General features: G+C 38.7%; 1 protein-coding gene across 10 annotated transcripts in view; it reads right to left on the reverse strand.

The window, feature by feature from the left end:
- The window catches only part of ANKIB1 (ankyrin repeat and IBR domain containing 1), a 154,663-nt gene that overhangs the window by 96,756 nt on the left and 41,290 nt on the right, over window positions 1-16,617 (reverse strand). The window contains exon 2 of one of the 10 annotated variants that reach the window (XM_073333980.1): window positions 12,053-12,112. The exons of the other annotated variants lie outside the window; for them this stretch is intronic. The gene's annotated coding sequence lies outside the window, so the exon portion shown is untranslated. The remainder of the gene's footprint in view (window positions 1-12,052; window positions 12,113-16,617) is intronic. 10 annotated transcript variants of the gene reach the window in all.

Genomic DNA, 16,617 nt, shown 5'->3' on the forward strand with positions numbered 1-16,617 from the left:
TAAAAATATTTCACAAGTGTGAAGAGCTGGCTATGATCTTAGTCTCTTGAGCTGTGCTGCTCAAATATGGAAGTAAAACTAAAAATATTACTAATCTCTCTCATTTGTGTGGTGTTCCTGGGTTGCTTTAATTACCCCCTTTATTCTCTTCCAAAGGCCCCAAATTGCTTTGACCTTCCTTTCCATGGAAAAAGGCTGGATGTAATTCACTCCAGAGTTCATGCATCCTGGTCTGAATGCTCACTTGTAGTAGGTCATTCAAGAGAGAGACTTGAGGTGTGTTTCTTCCCTCCAGGCACAATTACTCCCAACCCTTGTCCTTTACTCTTGGAAGTGAGTTACTGTCAAAATCAGCCATAATCTCTAATCCCAGAGTAGCAGTAAAATACAGCACCACTAAAACACCCCTGAATAGTGTATTTTACTCACAATGCAAGAAAAAAAATCTTCTGTGCAATAAATTCAACTGATACACCAAGAAACAGAAGACGATTCAGAATACACATTAAAATTCATGTTTTAAGCAGAATTTGTAAATATTCTGACATGGATCACTTCTATTTATGTACTTATTGTTTTAATACTGATATAGCTCATGATTTGCAAAGGCATGCTGACAGTTGCAAACAAACTTTTCCACCTTTAAAGTGCAGTCAGTGTTTAACAAAACCTCTTCTTATTTTTTCCTCCACCAGGCTGTAAACTCATTCAAGACAAAGGTACCAAAGATTTTCTTTCTTCAAAGTATTTCAGAAGTATTTTAAAATTAAGATAGTTATTTTTTTTCCTACTAGCAGTGCAAAAATTGAGAAAATTTTCCACAATATGTAAAGTTTTACACTCAGAGGTCTCAGTAATAAGCCCCTCCCCGTTCTGAGGAATGAGGGGCTTAAGTAGGGGCTACCAGTCTGGTACTCTCCTTACCAAGCAAATGAGTGGGAAGTGGATCGAGTGGGGAGTGGGAAGAGCCGAGGTTCTGTCCTGCCCCCAATGCAAAATCTCATGCCCCAGAGATAGTCCAGATGGGGAAGTAATCTGTACCAGTGAAAAGGTGCAGCTTTTTCTCCTTTGAGGCTATGGGAAAGCAACAGATTGTGATTCCTGGAGTCACAATCTGGTTCCTGCCCCGCTTTACTTTGCCCCTTACACAGGCAGGATTATAAAATTACAATCCAGTTTTGAAAGAAGAGAATTAGGGCACATTACACCAGTACAATTGGGTTCTAACTTGATTGGGCCCTTGGTCTCTATTTAAAAAATTATCCTTAAAGGAGGGTAAGCAATTGGCAATTTGTGGGAGGAAGAAAATGGGGTCTTTGTAGGTGGCTGGGAGGAATCTGCAGCAGGGTAGTGAATTCAAGGGAAAAGAAAGATAATAGCAGGGAATGGAGTGGAAAGCAAAATCAAGGACTTTGCATGGAGCTAAGCAGGATGGATCATCTGGGAGGAGCTAGGAGATGGACATGGGACTTTGCATGCATTTGAAAAGGTCATTTGCAGAGATACTCTCAACTCCTCCAACCCCAGCCACATGCAAAATCAGCCAAACTCTCTGTCCACCCATATTCCAGCTGCTGCTTGCTTTAATGTGAGGGCCTTCGGACTCCCTCCTCACAGCTTGTGAAAACCAAAAGAACCCCAAATACTTAATTTTTAACTGTATTTTGGAATTTCACTGAAGACGAGTCAAGGTTCCTTCCCCACTCTGAACTCTAGGGTACAGATGTGGGGACCTGCATGAAAGACCCCCCCAAGCTTATTCTTACCAGTTTAGGTTAAAACTTCCCCAACGTACAAACTATTTTACCTTTTGTCCCTGGACCTTATGCTGCCACCACCAAAGCGTCTAACAAAAATAATAGGGGAAGTGCCCACTTGGAAATGTGGGGTTGGGGTGCAGGAGGGGTGTGGGGTGCAGGGGGGAGCTCAGGGCAGGGAGTTGGGGAATGGGGTGCAGGAGGGATGCGAGCTCCAGCCTGGCCCTGCTTACCTGGAGCGGTTCCAGGGTGGCAGTGGCGCACACCAGGGCCAGGCCAGGGCAGGCTCCCTACCTGCCTGCCCTGGCCCCGGTCCCACGCCACTCTGGGAAGCGGACGGCACCATTTCCCTGAGGCCCCTGAGGGAAGGGCGGGCGGAGAGCAGAGGGCTGAGTGTGCTGCCCTTGACTTCGGGTACCTCCTGCGAAGCTCCCACTGGCCATGGTTCCCCATTCCCCACTCACGGGGGGCGGGGGGGGAAATCCCATGAGCCAGATCCAGATCTGGCCTGCAGACTGTAGTTTGCCCACCCCAGTGTAGACACGGTGTTGCTCTCAGAAGCCGTCCCACAATGCCCCCCACTGACAGTACAAGCACTCCTGGTGAGGACATGCACCGCTGACACAAGGGGCATTGCGTGGACAAGCAAAAGGGATTTAATTACTGGGGGAGCTGTATGCTGACATAATTTAGGTCGACAATTTTGTAGTGTAGACATGACTTAAGAAATTATAGTACTTGCTCTTTGAAGTTGACTGGGAACAATTAACAAAAGTGAAGCTGTTTGAGCAGCATATTCCAGAAGTCCTGAGGTCTTTCTGAGTGTAGCCTTCATTGATTTGAGATCTACAATACTGTTCTCTCACGAGAAGGGAAAACCTATAATGGCAGCAGGCCGTAAAAGAGACCCAGTTTGGGAATATTTTAACGAAGTTCCTCTCCCTGTGGGTAAGACAGGCATGCGTGCAAAATGCAAACAGTGCAACAAAGAAATGCAAGGCCTGGTTGCCCAAATGAAACAAGATCATGAGAAGTGTTCCTTCTCAGGAGGAAGCTGTGCTGAAGATGATGAAAGGAACATGTCTCAACATGCAGGATCTTCAGGTTGTTAAACTTTTTTATTTCATACTTTTTTCTTAAGGACTGCCTGTTTTCCTTCTGGACTGTTCTTGAATTCTCACATTTGAGCAAAAAATATACTTGTTACTCTATGGTATGGTCATTTTAGATAAAGTTGTGATAAAAAACCCAAAAAACCTGAAATAGGCAGATCTTCCTTTTACAATTTCACCTTTAAAGTAGTACTGAGTATCAGTGAATGAAATGAGTAATACTAAATGAGCAGTATGGTAATAATAATTAAATAACTGCATTCACTTGTTTTGTTTAGGAGAATTTATCCTCAACATACAAGATTCTGAAGACTATCCACCTTCAAGAGCACCATCATTTTCTATAGTTTCAGAGTTATCTGCCAATGATAGTGTTTCAGTCACATCATGTATGTTACATAGCCACAGTATAGCACCTGTAACAAAAAGAAAAAAAAAACTCCATCATCCAGAAACAACCATAGATAAGTTTGTGATAAGAACCAGCAGATTACAAAAAGAGGTAATTGATGAAAAAATTGCCAGGTTTGTTTATGCAACAAACTCTCCTTTCTGTATGATTAAGAACCCACACTTCAACAACATGGTTCAGGTATTAAGACCAGGATACAGTCCACCCAACAGAGCAGATGTCACAGGCAAATTTCTGGATAAAGCGTATGAAAGAAATTGAGCAGTGTGCAAAAGGTCTAGAGGGTAAAATCGTTAACCTGAGTCTTGATGAGTGGAGCAATGTCCACAATGATCCTGTTGTATGGGCTTTTGTGAGAACAGAAGAAGGGAATGTCTTCCTTACAGAAACAATTGATACATCAGGAAATGCACACAGAGCAGAATACTTTACAAGCAGCAGTAAAAGCTATAACAAACTGTGAAAAAAAAATTCAAATGTCTAGTACGCAGCTTGTTCACAGACAATGCTTCAAATGTATCCAAGATTAGAAGAAATTATTTAGAAGAGAGTCCCAAGCTAGTAACATACGGTTGCAGTGCTCAGTTGATGCACCTCCTAACCAAAGACTTCCGTGTTCCAGAAATCAAGGCTCATGTTGAAATCGCGAAATGCTTCCGTAACCACCAGCAGCAGCTACGCTGAAGAAAAGGGGAGGAACCAAGCTCACTCTCTCACAAGATGTGCGATGGAACTCAGTAGTGGACTGTTTTGAGCACTGTATCAAGAACTGGCCTAATCTGATGACAGTTTATGAACAAAATCGTGAAAAAACAGATGGCGTTCTCACAGCCAAAGTTCTCAACATTGGGCTTAAGAGAAATGTTGAACACCCTGAAGCCTATTTCTGTAGGCTTGAACAAAATGCAGGGAAATAGCTGTTTTATGGCGGATGCTGTTGAAATTTGGAAGGAACTGAGTAAGACCTTAAAAAGAGAAATATGCAACGACAGAGTTAAATTACAAGCATTAAAAAAATGAATGGGACAAGCACTATCTCCAGCTCATTTTCTTGTGAATATTCTCAATACTCGGTACCAGGGTCAAAGCTTAACTGCCGAAGAAGAGGAGTTGGCTATGACATGGACATCCAGCAATCATCCCTCCATAATGCCAACTATAATAAACTTAGAGCTAAGGGTGAACCATTGAAGAAATATATGTTTGCTGATGAGGTTTTAAAGAAAGTCACACCAGTGAACTGGTGGAAGTCACTTAAGCACTTGGATTCAGAGACTGTTGAAGTGATAATCTCACTTTTAACAGCAGGAGCTTCTTCTGCCAGTGAAGAAAGAATATTTTCTTCCTTTGGACTAATTCATTCCAAACTGAGAAATTGTTTGGGACCTGAAAAAGCAGGAAAGCTTGCTTTTCTTTTCCAGATTCTGAACAAACAAGAAAATGAAGGTGAAGATGATGGAGTTAGCTCCAAAAGTCAATATTTTAAAGTTTCTCATGTTGACTTGGCTGACAGTCGACTTTTGTGGGGGTTTTTTTATATTTCATTTAACTATATTAGTTAAAAACAATTTTAACAAAAACAAACCTGATTTTAAAAAACGTGAATGTTTAACTAAACTTAAAAATTCGTATGCTTTTTTTGTTAAAATATTATATGTTTGCTGTTGAAGAAAAAAAATTCCAGAATACATAACATTGTTGTTTTAGTTAAATAAAACAATTTAAATGTCTGTCTGGTGATGTTCTCCTCTTAATACAGCATGGCAAGAAAATCCTCCAAACAATAATGATTAACCTGTTGAATTGGAGATATTCCACCTCCCAATGACTTCATAAATATCTGCTTCAATTATCTTTGGTAAATAAAATAACCAAACAACCATTCATTTTCTGATATATCTGTATAACTAATCTGAAAAGTTTTCAAAATAAATCAGTTTAAAAATGTATAGTGTGTACCTTCTAAAAATAAAACCTACATCTATCTCTGAGTTGTGAAGAATATGTATTATGGTTATAACAACCAACAAGAATGCACTTTTAGGTAGAAATCCATGATTAAATCGAGCCTTCCTGACTAAACCATAATTTAAATCATAATTACATCATAAATTAAATTAAATAAATAAATTAAATCATAATTAAATAATAAATTAAATTAAATAATAATTTAAATCTATTTGATTTAAAGCAAATCCACCCTGCTCTCAAGTGACCAACTCAGGTAGACTCACTGAAGGGAGCTCACAGTGTGAATCAGGCATGCTGACAACTCAGAGGTTCAGTCCCAGGAGGCAGTGAAGCAAAACAGCTTACCCTAGTGAAAGTTTCAGAGGAACAGCCGTGTTAGTCTGTATTAGCAAAAAGAAAAGGAGTACTTGTGGCACCTTAGAGACTAGTCTCTAAGGTGCCACAAGTACTCCTTTTCTTTTTCCTAGTGAAAGTGTGTAACCTTAAGGGGGCTGACACACTGAAGGGGTCCTCCCAGGGACTGTTCCAGAGTTATTCAAGAGCACTGGACCTGTGGATCCGTGACACTACACAGAATCACTTTGTCAGTGATATGTTATGCTTTACTGTCACTAATGTCAAACAAGCATTAATCAAGTTTTTGTTGTCAACAGCAGTATATTCTGACCACTATGTTTGAGTTCTTTTTCTATGGCAACTTATTTCCAACCATCAGCTGATGGAGATGATCATCAGAAATTTTCTTTAGTAAGTACAGTGAAAGTGGCATTTTGATCCAAATAAAATCTAATTACAAAGAACATCGGGATCCAACAATTACGCTGATGAATCACCACTACCCATGGATCTGCATACTTAAATGTAGCATCTGCTAAAACTAATGCCCAATATGTTGTTTGCCTCTTAAACCTATGAAACAATGTACAAGTCTCTATTTTACAGATGCCTACTGAAATTAGTTCTTTTTGATCTCACAAAATTATAAACACAGTAAGATTTTAAACTAGGGCAATATAAATGTCTTTTCAAATTCACAGATTCTATTTGTGTTCTCTTCACCAAAAATAGCCAATTATTTAATAATAAAAAAAGATCTGAGCCTTGCAGTTCAAAGGTGGATGGATATGAACTAGGTATTGACAGACCGAATTTCTAAGAAGTTAGTCAGCTAATATAGCAGAAGGGACAGAAGTCACCTGCTGAAGAGAAAGCTGGGAGGATCGTCACATGGAAACTTTTAACTGGACACACTTCCACACTAAAACAAAAAAGTTAAAATCTCTGTAATTCAAGAAAATGATACAAATATTTTGGTATTTGAAGATTTCCGTTTTTGCATGTGCAACATCAAATAAGAACATATTGAAAATTTCTTGATTTAGAACAAGGAAAAAATCCTCCAATGTTTCAAAGTTACCCAATGAAGATAACAGATTTATATGTCAGAGTTGTTTTGGCCAAGGACTGAATCGTTTCCCCTGCCAGTTGTCACTAATCATGCCAGCTACCAAGAGTTCTTCTTGAAACTTTTCTTTTCTCTCTCAGTTCTGCTCAGGAAGTATGTAACAACAAGAAGTTAGAGACGAAGGATGGTCTAGGAAGGAATGGTCATCTTGTGGTTAAGCACTGAATGGCATGGTTTTTACCAGCAGTGGTTTTTACTGCCCCCCAAAAAAAGTTTTTAAAATAAAAAAGGCCTTAAACTGGGACTACACAGCACAATACACTTAGTTGTAGTTATACACTCAAATAGGGGTTGCATAAAGCAGTAGAATCGGAGATTTAGAGTTGCATGAATAAAAAGCAAAAAACTGTAGTGGGTGTAATACTAATTTATGTAATTATAGTACTGAACATCAGAATGTCTATGTATTTTGGTTTGGCATTTTCTTAAGGAAGTTACACATCCTGGCTCATATTTCAGTTTTCAATATTAAAGAAATGAAAGTAAAAACACATTCAATTATGTGAACATGACAAGAATGCAGAGTTGTAGGCCTGAAGCAATCAGAAGCATGCAGAGAGTTTCAGATTGCCAATCCAGGTCCATTTGGCCACGTAGCATTCTGTAGCAGAAGACCAACTTTGATGCAGTGAATAGACCAAACCTATTCCTCAGTTTTTAGTGGATGAACCTTTTCAAACTTTGGATACATTCTATACTTGCTGAACCTGCTGGACACAGATACAATTATTTTTCCCAGATTCCTGGTTTAAATCGAGTTTAAACCAATATATATCAGTGCCCTGTCCTAAACTAGTTTTTCATGGGAAATAGGAAGTGTGGAAATAGGACAAGATGTCTGAAGAGGGGAGACATTTTCTCCTTCCTCCTCTAAAACTTCAGGATACAATACTCAGGTCACCATTTACATGGTGACAACACAGGTGATCTGAATCACTTTACACATTACAAAACACCTGTCTCAACCAAATCCCAAAAATTAAAAAAAGGGGAAAAAAATATTTCCTGTTTCCAAATCACTGGAAAAGATACTGAACTCAGCATGGCTATTCCCTCATGAAAAAAGATGCATTACCAGCATCTCTCAAAAATTATGCCAAATTCAACCAGGAAACTCACAAGATTTGTTCTAGATAAATTTCTCTGTATAACACCTTAGCCAGTACTTCTCACACTCCAAGAAGTTCCTGATCCCCATCACTCTGAGAGGCACCATGGTTTGAACATCAGGTCTGCACAGACCTCTTCCCAACCCACCACTCATAAAAGCCCCAGAAGTAGTAGTCACCAAGACAACTGGAAAAGGAATCAAGGGGTGGGGGGGAATGAAATTGTTCAAGATTGTCTTCTTATACTTTCTGTGCAATACCTGCTTGTGATGTTAAAAACATTTTTGGTCACATCTTTCTTATGCAACATGTTGGCAATCTCACTGAAGTTCCCTTTGATGGTATTAATTTGCTTGGAGATTCCCTAGGAAAATGTCTGAAAGGTTTCTCAGAACTCAAGAAGATAATGCTGCAATATACATCCTTCAGGAAGTCACGGAGGAGTTATGTTCTTATTTGATACAACAGGAATTTTCAGGCTAGGCAGAATCACCTGAACAATCATCTTTTTAATTCAACTGGAAGCAGCACATACTTCCCTAGTAAATACTAACTAGTTGACCAAGACCCTCTTGTGGAGGCTTCTCAGCCAGACAGTGAACACATTTGCCAGCCCAGGACTTTGTTCCTGCAGTGAAAAGCCTAATAATATTTTCACCTCCAGGTGGGTTGGTCTTATCACTGAAGGATGGACACTAGAGAAAATTTTTTAAAAGCACCTTTAATTGAATTTTAGGATCCTCTCCACTTCCTTTTATCCATAGGGAAACTTTTCCTGTAGAATGTCATCCTGTGCATTCAAAGAGAGAAAGTTATTTCTCCTCCAGATCCTTCACAGCTACTAAATGAGCAGCTCGGTGTTGTAGATCTCTGTTCTACATCTGTCACTAAGAAAAGCTCGTTTCCAGATGGAAACATTTGTTCTTCTGATCAAGAAAGTAGTCCCACAGGACTTTCTCAGATCTGTTGATCTCCCTCCATATCCCCAACGTCCCTGCCACCAAAGCTTCCTCCACTTCAGTCCGGGACCAAAGCTAACAGTTGCAAGTAATGCACTTTGGTCTTTCTTCTTCACCTTGTGTATTCACAAGGTATTTATCAAACTAGAATTGAGCCTGAGAAAAGAAGGCATAAAAGTCTGTCATTACTTGGAAAGCTTCCTGGTAAAATTGCAAACATCCAAAGTCCCAGCACATCGTACACAGCAAACTGTCTCATCCTCTGACATATAGAAATGAAATCTCTAAATCAGAGCCATCTACAATCAAGGCAAAGCTGAGTGGCTGTAAGCTGAGTGGCTTAGCAAAAGATTTGGAACAATATTGTCAGAAAATCATTGAGTAGGGGCATCCAAATGATTTCTTCACTAACTGGATCTAGCCACAGGTGAAAAAAAAAAAAAGTGTCCCATTTTCTTCTCATAACACTGAAATCCACAAGACTGGAACAAGAATCTGCTCAAATTTCCCTGGACAGGTTTTAAGGCACATGTCTTCTCTTTAGCCCCTTTAACCAAATAAAAAAAAAATTGTCCAGAAAAAAAAAATCAATCCTCATATGCTAATTTACACAATTTTGTGTTTATTTACTGGAAAGAGCAAATAAGACTCAGGGTGTTCACACTGCTTTTTGGACCACTGAAAGTTTCATAATAAAATTTCAGTAACTTAAGGGGGGTGCTTTAGACAAACTTGCTTACTCTAATGTCAAAATCCTCGTTATGACCAACTAAACACTCTACTAAAATAAATGGGGCAGCTTACATTTCTGGGTGGGCAATCAATGCAATTGGCTGCAGATCAAACAAAACAGCAAGTATTGATTTCCAAATTGAACGCTGATAGAACTGAGCATCCTGGAGGTAATTTCTACATTTTATTTATTGATTTTAGTAGTTAAAGAAAGGAATACATCAACTCAGAGCTTTGGTTGCCAGAAAGGAATACAACAATATAAGCAATTCAAACATCTTAAACACATTCTCGTTGACTCAGCTGAACACAAAAATAAGATCAGGTGTCTCGGCAACATTTTAAAATGATCTAAACAAGTCCCACTTACTTTGTCCTCCACTTGGAAGAGGAGAAAAAGAAGAGACATGAAGAGATAAGGATGCAGAAATAAAAGTTGGCTACTGCAAGAGGTTCTTTCCGAGTCTGTCAATTATTTTAGCTTTTTCAAGTATTATTAATAATTGAAACAACTGAAACCAGGCCATACTGCATAACTTGTGCAAAGTGGATGTAGAGTGGCTGGAGATGGCAGAGGAATTCTCCACTGACGTAAGCCTGGTGTGGGCAGCTCCACCTCCTTCTAGGCCAGCAGTTCTTACCACTCTTGGCATAAAAAGATGTGTGACACTGGCAGACCAGATGCCAAAGGTGTCAGCTGAGAACTGTCAAACTCACAGCTGGAAACCAGGCCAATTCACTTGTGTAGGAGTTCAGATCCAAGTGACTGTTAAACGTACAAGAATGTATTTTCCGTTTAAACTTCATGAAAACTAATGGGACGTTACATGCATTGTTTCTACTTATCTGTATCCTGTTATAATGTAATAGCAAACATTTACACTGTAACTAAAATAACCCATCAAACAAGAAAGAAGCCTTATGTAATGCAAATGAAGAACTTTAAGAAGAAAACGCTAATTCCGGCACGTTTGGAGGCACATGGCAATTGTGCGGGATGATCAGAGATCAAAGACTCGGAATGTGCTTCTCTCTTTGCCAATCAAAGAAAGAGCCCACGTGGGTAGTGACCCTGTCGGTTTGTTTTTTGAGACAAAAAAAGCTGTAAATATGGACTCAGGAAAAGATCCTTCATCTCTGGACTGTTTGGATTCTAACAGGACAGAATAACAAAGATGATGATTCTGGGTAGCCTCGAGAGACTTTTGGGAAACTGGCAGATTACCACATTATGGACCCTGATTTATCTGTATATATATTTTACCTGCTTTAGCTTCTCAATAACTCATTTCTTTTCTTAACTAATAAACCTTTATTACTTTACTATAGAATTGGCTACCAACATCTGTCTTTGGTGTGAGATCTAGGATGCAACCCGACCTGGGTGAGAGACTGGTCTCTCGGGACTGGGAGTAACCTGGAATGCGTGTGATTTTTGGTGTTACCATTTATTGCAGTCCAGCCTGTCTGTCTAAAGGGATTTTCTCGGATTTCATTATAAGACTACTGTAGTTCTTTGGGAGTTCACATTTGGTACTGGGTTTGTGAAATCTAATTATAACATATACCACCAGTTTGAGGGGTCTGCCTTGGTTTTGACAGTCTGCCCTGAAGTAGGCACTCATGGCCACAAGCCACTCCAGCCAGCATGATAGGTACATCAGGGCATTCTGGGGACAGTGTGTGTGCATGACAGGAAGGAGATGTAGTGGAGTGAAACTCCACTATGTATGGTCTTCCTCTAACAAACTCCCTGAGGATGCCAGCAGCCTAAAAGCAGGGCTGCCCTGTTCAGTCCTAACTTCTGCCTGGGCTAGGTGGCTCTGAATCAAGGAGCTGCAACTGACTTCCTGCAGATTCACCTCCCCTGAACATTCAAGTGCAGCTCAGCCAGAGTGGAGAATCTGCGCTAAGATCTTTAAGTACCTTATATGTATCAAATTACTGCTTAAAAAAGTAACTCCATACCACTAATTGAAAGTTGCAGTTTACAAAGACTGCATATGCTCTTACATGGCAATACATAATAATAAAATTAATTAATTTAATCCAGCCAAAGGTATTCCCAAACCATTTAACTACATAACCAGATTCAAGTTTCAGTTTAGTGTATACATAACAGTTAAGCTATAATGTACAAGTTTCATTCAACTATATATAACCAATAATCAGTTTCAAGTTTCATCTGGTTCAGAAGCATGCGGCTTCAGAATTGCATTAAATTCCACTCACATCCAATGGGAGTTGAAGGTGTTCAACATCTCTGAAAATGAGGCCACTTTTATTTGAGTGCTTAATGTTAGGACATGCAAATCTGAGATTTTAGACTTAGAGGCTTTTTTGAAAATCTGGCCCTGGATATTATGGACCAAATAGCTGTCATGAATTCATTTATTGTCTAATTTCATTACTTGCAATTAATAATTGAATTAACTGCAAGCTAGTTTCCTGAATCCTCTTGATACCAAAGCATTAGATCCCATTTTATTGAAAGAATTTCTTAACCTATAACCACCACTTTTCTCATTCACTCACTTGTTTCAGACACTGTCCTCCTTCACATCTGTGGATATATATTCTGGGAGACTTCTTTCCCTAAAATGTAATTACAGTAGAACCTCAGCGTTATGAACACCAGTGTTACGAACTGACTCGTCAACCACACAGCTCACTTGGAATTGGAAGTATGCAATCAGTTAGCAGCAGAGACTACCAAAAAAAAAAGCATATACAGTCCAGTATTGTGTTAAATGTAAACTACTAAAAAAGTAAAGGGAAAGATTTGGCAAGATAAAGAAACTGTTTCTGTGCTAGTTTTATTTGAATTAAGATGGCTAAAAGCAGAATTTGTCTGCTGCATAGTAAAGTTTCAAAGCTGTATTAAATCAATGTTCAGTCGTAAACTTTTGAAAGAACCATAACGTTTTGTTCAGAGTTACAATCTCCATTCCCAAGGTGTTCGTAACTCTGAGGTTCTATTGTATGTCAGAATCCTCTTCAGTATTTATCAAGCTAAGTAGCCTCAGGTTACAAACACATACTCGACTTTTCCCAAGAATTGAATCTTTTTATGTTGGATCTTTCTTTCCTTGGGGTCTTTGGGGTCATAGAATCATAGAATATCAGGGTTGGAAGGGACTTCAGGAGGTCATCCAGTCCAACCCCCTGCTCAAAGCAGGGCCAATCCCCAACTAAATCATCCCAGCCAGGGCTTTGTCAAGCCTGACCTTAAAAACTTTTAAGGAAGGAGATTCTACCACCTCCCTAGGTAACGCATTCCAGTATTTCACCACCCTCCTAGTGAAAAAGTTTTTCCTAATATCCAACCTAAACCTCCCCCACTGCAACTTGAGACCATTACTCCTCGTTCTGTCATCTGCTACCACTGAGAACAGTCTAGATCCATCCTCTTTGGAACCCCCTTTCAGGTAGTTGAAAGCAGCTATCAAATCCCCCCCTTATTCTTCTCTTCTGCAGACTAAACAATCCCAGTTCCCTCAGCCTCTCCTCATAAGTCATGTGTTCCAGTCCCCTAATCATTTTTTGTTGCCCTCCACTGGATGTTTTCCAATTTTTCCACATCTTTCTTGTAGCGTGGGGCCCAAAACTGGACACAGTTTTTCTGCTATCTAGTTTACCAATGTGCTTTTCTAGGGTTGCCATTACCTGCACCATCTTACTCTCCGTGTACTCCAATCTGATTTTCTGACCACTGAACCCACAGAAGGAGCTAGTCAAATCTGGATTTAAATTTGATGAAATATTTGCTTACCTACTTAATGGAGTAACTACTGAACTCTAAGTTTGAGAACAACAGTGTGTACTTCACACCAAATAAAACACAGATAGAGACAAAAGAATTTAGTTAATACTTATGTTAAAAACTAGAGCGGATATACAAAGGATTCAGGGTGCTAGTCTGCACTTAATGGGATTATTAATCGCAAGTGATGCAATTAAACGTGTAATAAATGAATTTATCAGAGCTGTTTTGTCCAAAATATATTGTGCTCTAAGTCCTCTGTATGAAACTCAGTCCAAAGAGCAAGATACAGCACAACACTGGAGCAGATTCAGGACAGAGAGCCTGTGGAATGAATCAAGCTGATGCAGGGGAAGTCTTCCCACACTATTATTTTTTTGTCCTTTGATATATTGCTATTTCATCAGGGAACCAGCTCAAAACAAAAACCTCCATGAAAAAAGAAGAAACTTTTACAACTGATAGTTTGGAGAAAATGTGTCCAATGCCATCATGGAGCCAATCCCACTTCCACCCCTCATTTTAACTGACAGTTTGTGAGAATGTTCCAGCCAGCAAGTAAAGAATTATGCTGAACTGTTCTCTTGCTAGACATCTGAAAATAAAAGCACCTCACTCATTACTCAGCTAGAAGTTTCTTCAGAAGTCCTATAATTAGATTATAAAGCAATTTACAAATAGGTATTGGCTTCACTTTTAAACTAAAACAAAAATATAGATGTCTTAGTTCAACTCTTCCTCACCATTTCAGTCTATATGTTAAAATGCAACAATGCTTGCCCAAAATAGTTTTACATGTAGTTTAGGTGTGGAACATTAAACCAGTTAAGCATTCTAGCTGGCTGAGTATCCTTTACAGTATTATAGTCAAGAGCTAGATTTATTTTATTTTATATTTTTGGCTTTTTAAAGCCCTTTGGTGCCACTTATACAGTGCAAAGTGTCCTTAATAGACTGGAGAATCCAGATCCTGGTCATGTTTGAAATTTTAATATTGCTTGAGAAACTTAAATACTTGACTTATTTATTTTTTAAAACAGAGCTACGCCAACCTTTCACTACGGAGTATTTTCAATGCCATATAATACCTAATGTGACCCACTGATTCAATAGTAAGTCTTCTGGAGCATATTTTCACTGATCCATTTCACATCCATACCAATCTCTTTCTTAGATGTTTTTATAAGCTCCATGATTTTGCTCATTTTACAGATACTGAGCCTTGTCTCTGAATTTGATTGATCAAAGTTAACATGTTCTAATCATTGAAATACTTTTTGCTGTGTTTGCCTGGAGAAGGGAGCTTACCCCTTTTATTCTGGTAGCTGGAAATAGTGTTCTCTAGATGGTTTACATAGTAAACGTAGTGGTTTCTTAAGTGTTCAGAAATAATTTTCCATTATTCAGCAGATGTATATTAATAGTTATACAATAACTACTCCTCTTACAGAATATAACAAGCAATGAAGCTTGAAATGCAGGGGAGTGAAAAGATGATATATATGCACAAAGTACTACAAACCATAGGGGTCTATGAGAAATTTTAATAGACATGATACATAGGTGAAATGCCAATACACTGAAACAGAGGCAGAAGTTAGTATGATTATACATGTCTATTTTTAAAAAGCAATTAATCAAAGCAAAAATATACCACATGATGAACACAGTATGGACCTCCAGTAATTGAAAAGATCTTCAAATACAAATTGCCTAAAATGCATTTATTTTTGGCGATTCTTTCCCAGCAGTAAATGAAAAAGCATTTCAATGTTCAGAAAATTCTCATCTCCACAATTTCCAGTACCTACCCTCTTTATAAAATGGACTCGAAGGGAAACTACTTTTTCCCTTTTTACAATTTATTTTATAGGCAGGCATACACTAAAGTTCAATTCCTTTTAAACCAGACTAATTTTTAGATAGAAAAGGCTACATTTCTTTATAGTGCTCCCCTCAAAGATGATTTCCAGCCTTAGAGTGTTACATAGATATTGGCAAGTACACTCTCCAAGTACATTCAACCAACATGCTCTTACCAAGATTAAAAGCTCATATATATTAAGGGCCAGTTTTTATGCAGTGGAACTCCATTTTCGTGGGAGAAATTTTGCACCAACAACCAACTGCACCTAAAGGCTTAAATATTTGTAGCAAGATATATCATTAACAATTTGTGCTCACAAATCATGTGTTCTAATTACCAGTATTACATCCAGAATTCATTGTGTGCACAAAAGGCCAGGCAGACAATTGTACATGCAAAGTAAGAATTCTGGCTGAATATCTGGGCCCTAAAAAGCATCTCAAACAGGCCTTTCAGTTTGACTCTCAGAAGCTCATTTTACAGTCCTTGGGTAGTGCACAAAGAGAAAAGGTCTTTTGTGACATCTGCAGAGGTTTTCTACGTTTCTTGATTTGTAGTTGATTTTCTGAATATTCTAGAAGAATTAAGGAAACGCATCTTTTAGAGAGCTACTAATTGTGAGGTCAGCACAATCACTGTTAGTCAACTGATTTGGGCAAGGCAAAACTGGCATTTAAATTCCAATCCTATTTCAGACAGAAGCAAAAAGGAATTAAATCAGGAACAAGCCTCTGGATCCTTGTTTGAGGAGAGATTACTTTTCTACTCCTCCTACTTGCCGCTTTTTAAGTAAAAACTTATTTGATAATGTACTATACTTTCCATATACTGAGCATCACAGGGAGCAGAAATACCAGAAAGGCTTTTTTGGTTTTGGTGGAGCCTACTCAACCTTTTTCAGGAAAGAAATCTACGCTTTTAAGAGTATGAAAGTGGCAGTGGAGCCTTCCCTTCAGAGATGCAAATTCAGAAATGGCTATGACATGTTATAAAATAAAAGAATCATCAAAATGTAATGCAACATATTTGTTCCACACATCCTCAATTATTTTCAGGATGGTACTGCTCTCTCATGCAGACATCAGACAGCTCCATACAATTTAAAGGTGATAGGGAAGGTAGAGAACAGAATGTTAACATTTGTTTCTGATGGTCATGTGGCTCTCTTAATAGGGCCCACAATAAATATCATGACACTACAATGAAACAATCCTCCTGTAAATTTCATCCCCTATTATACATCAGGCTGGAATAGTGGAGTTATTTATAAGTACTTTAAGTTGACAACTGAACACAGGCCAAACAGAATGAGAAACAACAGCAAATAGGTGGCAAAGAGAAGTCCTATTCATTCAGTCTCCCCAAATTCATAATTTTAAGACCAGAAGGGACTATTATGATGACCTAGTTTGACCTACTGTATAACACAAGCCAAAGAACCTCATCCAATAATTCCTACATTGAACCCAT

Source organism: Lepidochelys kempii, chromosome 2 (assembly GCF_965140265.1).
Source record: "Lepidochelys kempii isolate rLepKem1 chromosome 2, rLepKem1.hap2, whole genome shotgun sequence".
Taxonomy (NCBI): Eukaryota; Metazoa; Chordata; order Testudines; family Cheloniidae; genus Lepidochelys; species Lepidochelys kempii.